This window comes from Mobula birostris, chromosome 1 (assembly GCF_030028105.1).
Source record: "Mobula birostris isolate sMobBir1 chromosome 1, sMobBir1.hap1, whole genome shotgun sequence".
Classification (NCBI taxonomy): domain Eukaryota; kingdom Metazoa; phylum Chordata; class Chondrichthyes; order Myliobatiformes; family Myliobatidae; genus Mobula; species Mobula birostris.
Genome location: NC_092370.1, coordinates 200,431,762 through 200,445,663, shown reverse-complemented (window position 1 = coordinate 200,445,663; position 13,902 = coordinate 200,431,762).

Genomic DNA, 13,902 nt, shown 5'->3' with positions numbered 1-13,902 from the left:
AGTAATATGCTAGAGCATTTTGAAGTAAAGGCATAAGTAATATTAGATCTTTTAAAGAGCATTAAAGTGGATTAGTCCCTGGGAACTTATGGGATATACCCCAGGTAATTGAGAAAGTAAAGTAAAGAGATTGGGGCCTTGATCAATATCTTTGTGTCCTGTCTAGCCACAGGTGAGGTCCCATAGGACTGGTGAGTGGCTAATGCTGCTCCACTGTTCAAGAAAGGAACCAGGGATAATCCGGGAAACTCTAGACTGCTGAGTTCCATGACAGTGGTGGTCGGGAAGTTACTGGAGAAAATTCTTACGGATAGGATTTATGTGGATTTGGAAAACCATGGTGCAATTAGACTGGGCCAGCATGGTTTTTGTGGGGCAAGTCGTGTCTTACTAACTTGATTGACTTTTTTGAAGAGGTAACGAGGGTGATTGATGAAGGTAGAGCTGTGGATGTTAGTCTACATGGATTTTTGTAAGGTGTGTGACAAGATCCCTCTTGGGAGGTTCGTCCAGAAGATTAAGATGCATGGGATTAGCTGTTTGGATTCAGAACTGACATTCCCATAGAAGACAGAGGGTGGTGGTCGAAGGGATTTTTTTCCAGCTGGAGGTCTGTGATTAGTGGTGTTCTGCAGGAATCTGTACTGGGACCTCTGCTGCTTATGATTTATATAAATGGTCTGGATGAAAATGCAGGTGGGTCGATTAGTTAGTTTGCAGTTGATACAAAGGTTGGTGATGTTGAAGATAGTGTAGATGACTGGCAAAGAAAACAGCGGGATATAGATCAGTTGCAGGAATGAGGAATGAGATATACCAACTAGTGGAGTGGTGCCACAGCAACAACCTGGCAATCAACGTCAGTTAAATAAAAGAGCTGATTGTGGACTTCAGGAAGGGTAAGACGAAGGAGCACACACCAATCCTCATAGAGGGATCAGAAGTGGAGAGAGTGAGCAGCTTCAAGCTCCTCGGTGTCAAGATCTCTGAGGATCTAACTTGGTCCCACCATATCGATGTAGTTATAAAGAAGGCAAGACAGCGGCTATACTTTATTAGGAGTTTGAAGGGATTTGGCATGTCAACAAGTACACTCATAAACTTCTATAGTTGTACCATGGGGAGCATTCTGACAGGCTGCATCACTGTCTGGTATGGAGGGGCTACTGCACAGGACCGAAAGAAGCTGCAGAAGGTTGTAAATCTAGTCAACTTCATCTTGGGGCTACAAAGTACCCAGGACATCTTTAAGGAGCTGTGTCTCAGAAAGGTAGTGTCCATTATTAAGGACCTCCAGCACCCAGGGCATGCCCTTTTCTCACTGTTACCATCAGGTAGGAGGTACAGAAGCCTGAAGTCACACACTCAACAATTCAGGAACAGCTTCTTCCCCTCTGCCATCCGATTCCTAAATGGACATTGAAGCTTTGGACACTACCTCACTTGTTTTAATATACAGTATTTCTGTTTTTGCACATTTTTAAAAATCTATTCAATAGACATAATTGATTTACTTGTCTATTTATTATTGTTTTATGTTATTTATTTTTTTTCTCTGCTAGATTACGTATTGCATTGGACTGCAGCTGCTAAGTTAACAAATTTCACGTCACATGTCGGTGATAATAAACCTGATTCTGATTCTGATGCAGATATGGGCGGAGAAATGGCAGATGGAGTTTAACCCAGCTAAATGTGAAGGGTTGTACTTTGGTAGGTCAAATGTAAAAAGACAGTACACTGTTAAGCACAAGAACCTTGATGAGCAGAGGGATCTTGGGATCCAAGTTCATAGCTCCCCAAAAGTAGCTGCATAAGTTGACACAGTGGTTAAGAAGGCTTAAGCCGTGTTTACCTTCAATAGTTGAAGCTCTGAGTTCAAAAGTCAGTAAGTTATGTTGCAGCTTTAAAAGCTCTAGTTAGGCCACATCTGGAGTATTGTATACATTTCTGGTCACCTGACTATAGGAAAGATGTCAAGGCTTTGTAGAGAATGCTGAAGAGATTTACTAGGATGCTACCTGGATTAGAGCGCATGTGCTATGGTGAGAAGGTGGACAAACCTGGGTTGTTTTCTCTGGAGCAGCTGAGGCTGAGGGGAGATCTGATAGTAGTTTATAACATAGATAGAGAAGAAGGACTGTATCTTTTTCCAGGGTTGAAATATCTAATACCAGAGGTGAGAGGGGTTAATTTTAAAGGACATGTGAGAAACAAGACTTTTTTACACAGACAGTGGTGAGTGCATAGAATGCACTGCCTGGGGTGGTATTTGAGACAGATACATTAGGGACTTTTAAGAGACATTTAGATAGGCTCACAAATGTATGGAAAATGGAAGGATATGGATTTTGTACGGGCAGTGGAGATTGATTTATTTGGTGATTTGATTACTAATTTACTTGGTCCAGCACAACATTGTGGGCCGAAAGGCCTGCTCCTGTACTGTACCGTTCTGTGTTCTATTTTTAAAATAAAATTTATCAAAGCTTGCAAACAGCTTCATTTTCTAATTCACCAAACAAATCAGAGTTTCAAAGCATCACAAAATGATTTTTTTTTAACACAGGAAATAACCATGTCTTGCCATTTAACAAGTCAGTATCAGATATCATTTTACCCCTTTTCCTTCATGCATTTACATTAGTTATTAAATTAACTGATACAAAAAGCAAGGTAAATATTGAAAGGAGAACATTAGTCCAGATCAGAAATGGTATCGTTCTGCCTTTTCTGCTGTTTTAGGAGTTTCTCAACCCTAATTGAAACAGGGTGAGTTGAAAGGCTGTTACTGCGTTAGTTGGTTTTAGTTTGCATCCCTTTAATAAGATAACCAACAAAATCTGTTGAAAAGCACATGTTGCTGAAGTTTCTGCCTGGGGCAGCACAGGAGTGCAGTGCAGACCTTACCTCCTGCCTTCGGACGGAGATCACAGATTAAAGCATCAGAGCTCTTTGTCACTCATCTGATGTTTCAACTAACTGATTTTCATCGGTTCCGGTGCTAAGTGGAAGTGCCACGTGGATGCAAGACATATCTAAGAGATGAAAACTGATATTGTTCAGCATATCTCATCTAAAGAATTTGTTTGGATAGCTAATCAACATTCCCTTACCATTAACCATTCGGGCTTTAAATAGTGGTGAATTTAGTAAAGGTAGCCGATCAATGATCACTCCATTAACTGTGCAAACTTTAAATAATTGCAAATTTAGTAATAGGAGAGGAAACAGGAAGACGTGCTCAGAAGTTGGAGTTCAGACCATCTCTCACACAGAGTGGGTGCTGCATGTGACGTTAGTGTCTAGTCGGGTGAGCACCCCGCACCCGAGAACTGTGTAACTGGAAAGCAACGTAGTTATTAACTGGTAAGGTAGTTCGCCGAGTTTTCTTTCACACTTCTGAAGTTTCTTGCACAGTTCCCAATGGTAATGTCTTTAAGGAGGCTGCAGCTCCACATCACTGACACTGTGAAGCATTAGAAGGCTGACCGAGGTGTAAAGAATCTTCCTCCATGGCAGGCTACAGCAAGGACAACCACAGAGGACAGGTAAAGTGAGGGGGAGGGGAGACATGTGTCCGGAAAACTCCATCCATCACGTCATAATCTCATGCACAGTTCAAGTCCTACGCCATGAGCCCCACACACTGTGAAGCCTAGGTTCCTTATGCGTGCATCTGTTCATAAAAAGGAAGCTATTAGTTAGGGGGGTGCCCAGCAATAGGGATAAGCTGATGAATAGAAACTGGAGCAGTCTGATGCAGAGAGCAGTATATTATGGAATTATACCTCCTTGCCGATCTTCCGTGGGGAACGCTCTTTGTTCTTCTGTAAGCTATAAACACAGATCATGATTGTACCATTGTCGGCCAACTTCTATCAGAAAACATGGATATAGGCACTGCTCACCCAATGACATCATTAACTGTGGAAATGACACCAGGCAAATGTCAACAATACCAAGGGCATTCAAGCCTGTAAATGCCTGAGCCAATTACCTAACAGTAAACAAATTGATCGCCAGAACCAGGGCATTAAATGGCCTTTATATGTCACAAGCTTGCAAAAACAGAGGAAATGAGTCCAATTTCTAGGTAAAGGTGCTTCACTTTTTTAAAAAAAGTCTGACTATAAAATGTTCTTCAAACAAAATAATTTCTGTCTGCAATTAAATTAATGCATTAGAAGAACATATAAAAGAGATGCTTGGATATTTTGAAGATGTGGGTGGTCTGTGCAGATTGGTGTTCCAAGCATATCAGCCCACAGATAAAAACAAACCAGAATTGACCTGTTGTTCAAGACTTTAAAGCATAAAGCTTAACATATGTACAAATTAAATTACATACTGTATATAAGTTTTCACAAGCTACTGAACCTCTTTACTTCCTATATTGTTATTGGCCCTGCTTACAATTCGTTTTTGGATTTCCTGTTTAATCCTGAAAGGCCTGTTCTCATTGTTTACGTCTCTTAGGAGAAACAAATGGCTTAACCTTTTAAATGCTGACACAAATATTATTTCATTTAACTTAATATTCCAAAGTTTAACTTAATATCTTAAAGTAACTTAAGATTTCTCTCACTTAAATCCAATAAGCATCCTTTTTTTTGTAAACATGTTCAATCAAAATATTTAAAATGTTCTGCCGAGAAAGATGCTCAATTTCTGACCTAATTAAAGAGTTTGAAATGCTGGGTGTCCTGTGAAGTATCTATGTCGAGATGAAATGGTAAACAACAATCATTCAGACCTTTATACCATGAAAAGTAATCGGAAAATTCCTGAAAGCCGCTTCCTGCAGGGGACTCCTCTGACACTAACCAGCTCCCACTGACTGGAAATAGCCACTTGAGAAACTATCACTTCCTTTACTTATCAACTTCTGAAGAAACAAACCTACATAAAGAAAAATTACTTAAATGCCTGATCTAGCTCCTTACACTTAAACTGTGTACACTGCTGTTTACACTTTACACAAACAATGGCACGTCTTTCATGTAATGCATAGACTGAGGGCTGCAGGATTCATGCTCTCAACTTCAATTTATTCAGGAGATTTTGTGTGTGTGCTCTGCTCACTTTGAAGGATTCCAACTAGTAACAACTGATTTTCTCAACTGCAATTCATTATTTGAAAACATGGTTTTAATTTCAGTTACTTGCATTTCAAAATACTTGCTCTGAAATACTTTTATTTTCCCCATTTCCAATTCTGATTCATAGATGCGTGATTCTACAGTGGCAATATTTTTAGCCAAGTGACAATCTCTATGTGTAAACCTAATAGCAAACATTGCCAAACCTTTCAGTGTGAGGGATAATTGTCGTCAAGCCTGCTCTTGCCCTCATTTGCACACATGGAATCCTTCCAGTTTAGGTTACTAATTATACATCAGAAACAGGAACCCAGCTAATTTGCTTCTCCATTGCAAACAAGACCAATTTGTGAGAACGAAGGCAGCATGGTAGTGTAGTGGTTAACACAACACTTTACAGTACAGGTGACCTGGGTTCAATTCCCACCGCTGCCTGTAAGGAGTTTGTAGGGTTTCCCTGTGGTCGCATGGGATTCCTCCGGGTGCTCTGGTTTCCTCCCACAGTCCAAAGATGTATCGGTTGGTAGATTAATTGGTCATTGTAAATTGTCCCGTGGTTAGGCCAGGGTTAAGTCGTGAGTTGCTGGGCGGCAGGGCTCGAAGGGCCAGAAGGCCACATTCTGCACTGTATCTCAATAAATAAACAAACGAACAAACAAATTGAATATCACTTACTAAACTAGGAAAAGTATAAATAAATTGTTACTATACCTGGGAGGGGCGGACGATCTTTAGCATCCCTGGATGGTAAATGTGGTGATATCATGTGTCACATGTCAGAACGTGATTGGAGCGAATTGTGAGCATGCGCAGAACTAACAGCATGATCGAGAAGCTTGTATGTTAGATGTGGTTGCTGTTTGCTGTTAAATAAAAGTTCTAGTTATGTTCTTCCAGCATATGTGTCTCTATGAGTAACCCACGGTATGTATAAAGAACATAACAGTAGAAATAGTACAGGTAAAAGGGCTGGTGTTGCTTCTCCTGTCTGTCCCTGTCCCACTAGGGAAGAAGACATGCCACATCCACGTTAGGACCACCGGACTCAAAAACAGTTATTTCATCAGGCTGATCAACACCTCTACTCATCAACGCACCCAACCACCCCACCACTCCATCACCCCATCACCACCACATACACATCACCTAGGGTCACTTCACGTACATACAATCAGTCTATGTGTAAAACAATTACTTGTACATTGTGTTTTATAGGATTGCGTTTATATTTATAATTATTGCATTTCTTTGCTCTTTTATGTTTATTGTGTTTTATTATTTTGCATCAGGCCCAGAGTAACAGTAACTTCGGTCTCCTTTGCATTCTTGTACTGAAAATGACTATAAACAATCTTGAATCTTGAATTGAATGGGAAGTATGGGGAACCTGTGTTTGGTGATGAAATCTTGCTGAAGATGACAGGAATAATGGAGGCTGATGCAATGATTGTAGAGAGTGCTCTGCTGGAAGAGAGAGTCCATCCTCACTTTCAGTGAGATGAGAGGCAGTGACATCAAAAGTGTAGGAAATAGAGCAGATGCAGTTGAAGCCCTGAGATCATGACTGAGAGGAAGCCATGATTAAACCATGCCTGTTCTCTAACTTCTCCAATCTTTTGATAAAAGGACCCTGACCTGAAACATTACTTCTCTTTTCCTGATTATGCCATGTGTCCCGCTGCCTAAGCCATCATTCTCCTGCAGAGGAAACAGACACAAACAAACAAAGCCTCGAGTTGCATTTAAAAATGCCGCCTCCACACCATTAATTTGCTTGTTCACTCTACTGCTTCTGACTGAGCTACATAATTTTTCAGCATTTTCTCCTTTTGTAGTATTCATACTCCCATCACATCAAAGATTCATTATCTCACCACAACACTGGGTTGATAAGAATGGCAATGGTAAATAAATTGAGCAACATCACACGTTGCGAACACTCAGTAACTTAATACACAGAAGGCAAAACTTGCAACACCATAAAAAATGCAGTCTGTACAGAAGACGAGAAAGTGTAGATGTTATAGCTGTGAAACTAAAGGAACGTGATAAATTCCATCGATTCTATTCAAAAGTCATTCTGGAAAAGTAGAAGCTTCACCTGGAAGCAGAAAAGAGAGAACGTCTGCCCATTCTACTCTTTCTTCCAATGTGAGGGGCTTACTTGTGCTTTACTTTAAACTTGCAGACTGCACTCCCCACTCATGGTACAGATTACACAGATTATACTGTATGTGAGCTTTCCTGAACAATCTAAAGTTCACAAGCATGCTTGCAAATACCAATGGCTCATGACCGATCCCTATGTCGCTCCAAATTTGACATCATATAACCCTGAGATTCAATCATGAGTTTGAGCTGCAATTTTATTTCCAAATCCATTTCAAAATCATTCCTGAATGCCTGGTTTTACATTTTTGTATCTACTTATTTTACACTAAAACCTGACTTCCATTGCTGTACTTCCTTTAATGACAGTTTTTTCAATTTATCTGCCATTATTTGATTGAAGTGATCATTTTGGTCCAATATTCCTGAAGAATTGTGAAGAAGTGATGAAGGAGGGGGATTTTGAGAACCTGGTGGGAAGGTTTTCTTGAATGATAATGACGAGATTAGTCTTAGATTATAGTATAAATTTGATAAGGTGATAAATTGGGCAGAGAAATGGTGGATGGAATTTAATCCTGATTAAATATGAGATCCTGTATTTTGGAGGGGAACTACAAAAGGAGGGCAAACAGTAAATAATGGTAGGTCCCACGGGAGAACACTTGAGAGAAATATATATATAAAAGACCATAAAACATAGGAGCAGAATTAGGCCATTCAGCCTATCAAGTCTGCTCTGCCATTCCACCATGGCTGATCCCAGATCCCACACAACCCCAGGCACCTGCCTTCTCACTATATCCTTTGATGCCCTGACTGATCAGGAAACGATCAACTTCCACCTTAAATGTACCCACAGACTTGGCCTCCTCCGCAGTCTGCGGCAGAGCATTCCATAGATTCACCACTCTCTGGCTACATTCCTCCTTACCTCCGTTCTAAAAAGTCACCCCTCAATTTTGAGGCTGCGCCCACTAATTCTGGATACCCCCACCATAGGAAACAACCTCTTCACATCCAGCCCTTTCAACATTCAATAAGTTTCAATGAGTTCCCCATGCAATCTTCTAAATTTCAATGAATACAGGCCCAAAGCTGCCAAACTTAATGCCTTCATTCCTGGAATTATCCTTGTGAACCTCCTCGGGATTCTCTTCAATGACAACATATCCTTTTTGAAATATGGAGCCCAAAACTGTTGACAATAAGTGCAGCCTGACTAGTGTCTTATAAAGGTTCAGCATTACCTCTTTGCTTTTATATTCTATTCCCCTTGAATATAAACGCCAACATTGCATTTGCCTTCTTTACCACAGGCTCAACCTGTAAATTAACCTTCTGGGAGTCTTGCAAGAGGACTCCTAAGTCCCGCTGCACCTCTTATGTTTGAACCTTCTCCCCATTTAAATAATAGTCCACAATATTGTACCTTTCACCAAAATGCATTAGCATACATTTCCCAACAGTATTCCATCTGCCCATTCTTCCAATTTCTCTAAGTTCTACTGCAGTAGTATTGCTTCCTCAGCACTACCTACACCCCTACCTATCTTTGTATCATCTGCAGACTTTGCCACAAAGCCATCAATTCCATTATCTAAATCACTGACAAACAATGTGAAAAGTAGTATTCCCAATACTGACCCCTGAGGAACACCACTAGTCACTGACAGCCAACCCTTTATTCCCACTCGCTGCCTCCTGTCCGTCAGCTATTCCTCTATCCATGCCAGTATCTTTCCTGTAATGTCAAAGGATTTTATCTTGTTAAGCAGCCTCATGTGTGGCACCTTATCAAATGCCTTCTGAAAATCCAAGTAAATGACACCCACTGCCTCTCCTTTGTCCACACTGCTTGCTACTTCCAGGAAGAACTCCAACAAATTTGTCAGGCAAGATTTCCATTACGGAAACCATGCTGACTTGACTTATTTCATCATTAGTCTCCAAGAACCCAGAGAGGCCGCACTACTTCCTTTACACAGAGGATATGAGCACCTGAATGAGCTATCAGAAGTGGTTGAGGCAGGTACATTTATAATACCTAAGAGGCATTTGGATAGGTACATGGAGGGTTAAGGGCCAAACGCACGCAATTGGGACTAGCATGGAGAACGCTGCGGTCAACATGGATGAGTTTGGCCACAGGGCCTGTCTCTGAGCTGTATTACTCATAGATGATGAGATTCACCAAGACATGATGCAGTACAGAGAACGCCAGTTATGAGGAGGCATCAGATCTGCTGGGTTTGTTTTCCTGGGTGGAGAGGAGGCCAAGGGTAGACCTGATTGAAGTGAACAAAATTATGAAGGGCGTAGTCAGTAATAAACTTTTCCTCAAGGTGGAGTTTCCTAAAGTCTAAGGACATAAACTTATAGCATAGGAAAGGCATTCAGAGGGACCTAAAAAGATTCCTCCACCTAGAGGGTAGTTGGATTTTGGAACACGCTGTCAGAGAGCATGCTGGAAGCAGACTCTCACAAGGTTTAACACATACCCAGACAAGCACTTTGTTCACAAAGGTAAAGAAGGCTACAGGCTAGTTGATGGTGAATGGGATTAGTATAAACGAGTACTTGATGTTCCTCATAGATATGATGGGCTGAAGGGCCTGTAGAACTCCATGACTGAGCATTGGGTACTGCAGCTTCCATGATTTGGACGGAGGCAAATTGCCTCCTTAAAATAGCTTAATGAGCAACCCATTTTCTGAGAACAGGACAGAGATCCTGAATATCCCCATTAACATGAGAAGAAAGCAAACACAACGCTTTCTCTATCTCAGCCTCCAAATCACAATCTACTTTGGCTTGGTGGAGTTAAAGTTTCCTGCCATTTACTTTAAAATATAACTATGTTCTGCTTCTATTTGCATGCTCAAGCATTGTAGTGCATATTATACATTCTTGGATACCAATCCACATCACAGATCTTGACTCACCTGTTATATGTTGCAGCTTTTACTTTATCTATTTATTTAGAGATACAGCACTGTAATAGGCCCTTCCAGCCCAATGAGCCCATGCTGCACGATTGCACCCATGTGACCAATTACTTTCATTCTTTTCAAATCTTTTTTTATTATTATTATCCAAAATTAGCACGAGTACATTGAAGTAAGCAACACTTACAATGTCTCCAGAAAAAAAACATTATTTTAAAGATTGAGAAAATTTTGATGATTAAAAAAAAACCCTACAAAGCAAGAAAAAGTGGGGGGGGGGGGACCATTAGGTGTACAACCCCAGAGCCATGCGTCATACAAAAAGCTTCTAAAGATAAACATCAAACCGCCAGGAAGAAAGAAAAATGTACCAAAAATTTACAGTTTGATCGTAGAGGAAATCTATCCATTAACTCAAATGATAATAACGAGCAATTGAACCCCATCTTTTCTCAAAATCAAACATAGGTTCAAAGGTTCGACTTCTAATTTTCTCCAAACTAAGACATAGCATCACTTGAGAGAACCATTGTGACAAAGTGGGAGCCAATGTATCCTTCCACTTCAACAAAATGGCCCTCCTAGCTATCAATGTAACAAATGCAGTAACATGTTGGTCAGACACAGAGATACCACGGATATTTTGAGGAATTATTCCAAAAAGCACAGTTAATTTGTTAGGTTATAAATTAATTTTAAGTGCTTTAGAAATTGTCAAAAAAACTAACTTCCAGAACTGTTCCAGTATAGAACAAGACCAAAACATGTGTGTCAGTATAGCTGTCTCAGTTTTACATCTATCACAATAACTATCAACATTAGGGAATATTTTGGACAATCTCTCCTTCGTCAAATGGTAACGATGTAAATTTTAAATGGAATCAGTGTATGATTAGCACAGATCGAAGAAGAGTTAACCAGCTTCAGAATCCGTGTCCAATCCTCCGTCATAAAAGTCAAATTAAGTTCCTTTTCCCCGTCTTGTTTAATCTTAAATAAAGGACGCTTATCCCATTGTAATAGTAAATTATAAATTCTACCAATAGAACCCTTCATCGAAGGGTTCATTCCCATAATAGTATCTAACAGGTCAGCATCCAATATGTAAGGAAAATTACTTAAATATTTTTGTAAGAAATGTCTAACTTGAAGGTATTGTAAAAAGTGTGAGTATGAAAGAGAATATTTATCAATTAATTGTTCAAAAGACATTAGTCTATCTTCTTAAAATAAATCCAAAAAAGAATTAATACCTTTATTTTTCCAAAGTAAAAAAATTGGATCACTCAAAGAAGGCTTAAAAAAGTAATTTCGATAAATTAAACTACAAAGTTTAAATTTTTTAAGATTAAAAAACTTGCAGAACTGGAGCCAAGTTTGTAAAGAATGCTTAATCACAGGATATAAGTTTAAGTTAGCAACTTTAGCTAATTGTATAGGTAAAGCAGTTCACAATAATGAGGTTAAATTAAATTTTTTCACAGCTTTCAATTCCAAGTCTACCCAAATCGGCCGATCATTCTTATCAACCCAATATAACCGAAAGGACATGTATCGCATTTTAACAGCCCAGTAGTACATTCTTAAATTGGCAAAGCGAGACCTCCATCCTTTTTCAACTTTTGTAAGTGACATTTACTAATTCTTGGTGTTTTACTATTCCAAATAAAAGATCAAGTGACCAATTACGACAAACCCTTACGTCTTTGGAATGTGGGAGGAAACGGGAACACCTGGAGGAAACCCATGTGGTCATGGGGAGAACGTCCAAACACCTTACAGGCAGCAGTGGAGTTGAATCCAAGGCACTTGCGCTGTAATCGTGTTATGTTAACTCCACGCCACCGTGCTGTGCCAAATACTATTTTACCATAATACAAATCAAAAGTTCTGGAAAACCTCAGTTAAAGCGGCACCTGTGGAAAGAGAAACAATATTATCATATCAGGTCAGGCATACCTCATCAGAACTGAAAGAAAGAACAAGCTAGTTTTAAGTTGCAGATGTTGTGATTTTGGAATGAATTGGGATAAAGAGAGCACTTTGAAAAAGGTTGACTTAGTGAAAAGATGTTAATGAAGCTATTTGGTTTGGCAGATTAAGGATGTTAGTTAGAGAGGAAACAAACAAAGTACTATGTAAAAGCTGCAAAATGTGTTCGCGTGACCTAGAGCAGAAATAGCCAAGCAGAGAAAGCAAGTTGTGGTTGTTGGTTCAGTATTGTACCTGGAAGGATACAAGCTTTAGCTTTTTCAGACTTCCAGTATCTGGGGTGTTTCAAACTTTATTTTTAGAAATTGGAATCCTGGGCATTCATGAATTCCAACATTTGGAATTGAAATAAACTATTTGCAAAAATTGCACAAGAGACTCTGCAAAGAAACTAGACAAAAAGAGGCTGAATAATGAAGAAATAGAAACAAAAGGCAATAACAACCACTGTCAATAGCTTTAAGTTCTAAGGTATGCGTTTCATCTAAGCCAAAGTGATTGTAGCAGACCTGCTATACTCTTAACTTAGTGAATATAAAATTATTTGCCGTACCTTGCACCCTGGACATTCCTAATCCACATGCTTCAGCTGTTTGTAATTTTTTTTTTCTGAATCTTTCTGCTGATCACTAACTATTCAATTTTGGCTTAAAGTCCAAACTTGCAACAGTTTAAAGTTCCTGGGTGTCAACATCTCAGAGGATCTATCCTGGGCCTAATCCCTTGATGCAATCACAAAGAAGGCAGGTTAGCTACATTAGGAGTTTGAGGAGATTTAATATGTCACCAAATTTCTATACAAGTACGGTGGAAAGCATTCTGACAGGTTCTATCACCGTCTGGTATGGAGGTACCAATGCACAGGGTCAATAAAAGCTGCAGAGGGCTGTAGACTCAGTCTGCCACCAACAAGGACTTCTTCAAACTACAGTGCTTCAGGAAGGCAACATCTACCAGTCAGGACCCTCACCGTCCAGGACATGCCTTCGTCTTGTTACTACTAATGGGGAGGAAGTACATGAGCTTAAAGACTCCATGATTCAGAAACAGCTTCTTCCCCTCTGCCATCAGATCTCTGAACAGTCCATGAACCCATGAACACTACATGTTATTCCACTATTTATATATGGTTGGGTTTGAGTTGTTCTCTGATCTAGGCAAATTACTTGCAAGTAAATTGCCAAGATCGGAGAACAACTCAGCCTATCCATTAATGACCCGAGCTACACATCTTCCAAATTATTTCCACAATTTATTTATTTTTGTCATTTATGGCCATTTTTATGCCTTTGCACTATTCTGCTGCTGCAAATCAACAAATTTTAAATCATACACATCAATGATAATATATCTGATTCTGATTCAGATACTGAGCAATCCTGTGCCCTGGTAGTTACTGACACCAACAACTCTGTGTTGTCTCAGCACAAAACCCAGCAAGCCATCAGCTCCTTCAGGAATGAACATTGGAAACATACGCAGAAGAAATTTAAGGAAAGGAAGAATTGAAACAAGATAATATCTTCAGACTAAGTTGTGATTGACCCACTTCAGGTAGTTCTATTTTTCTCCCCATTTCTCCCACCTTGAGATATACTTGCCAAACATTTAGCTAATTCTAGCATAGTAAATCTTCACCCTTTCATTTCATGCAGGGTTTTGTGCTAGAAATTACAACGTGGACCTGAATTTCTGAATGTACACAGATCCAGATCAGGAGAATTAAAGATGAAAACTTATAACTATGTGAA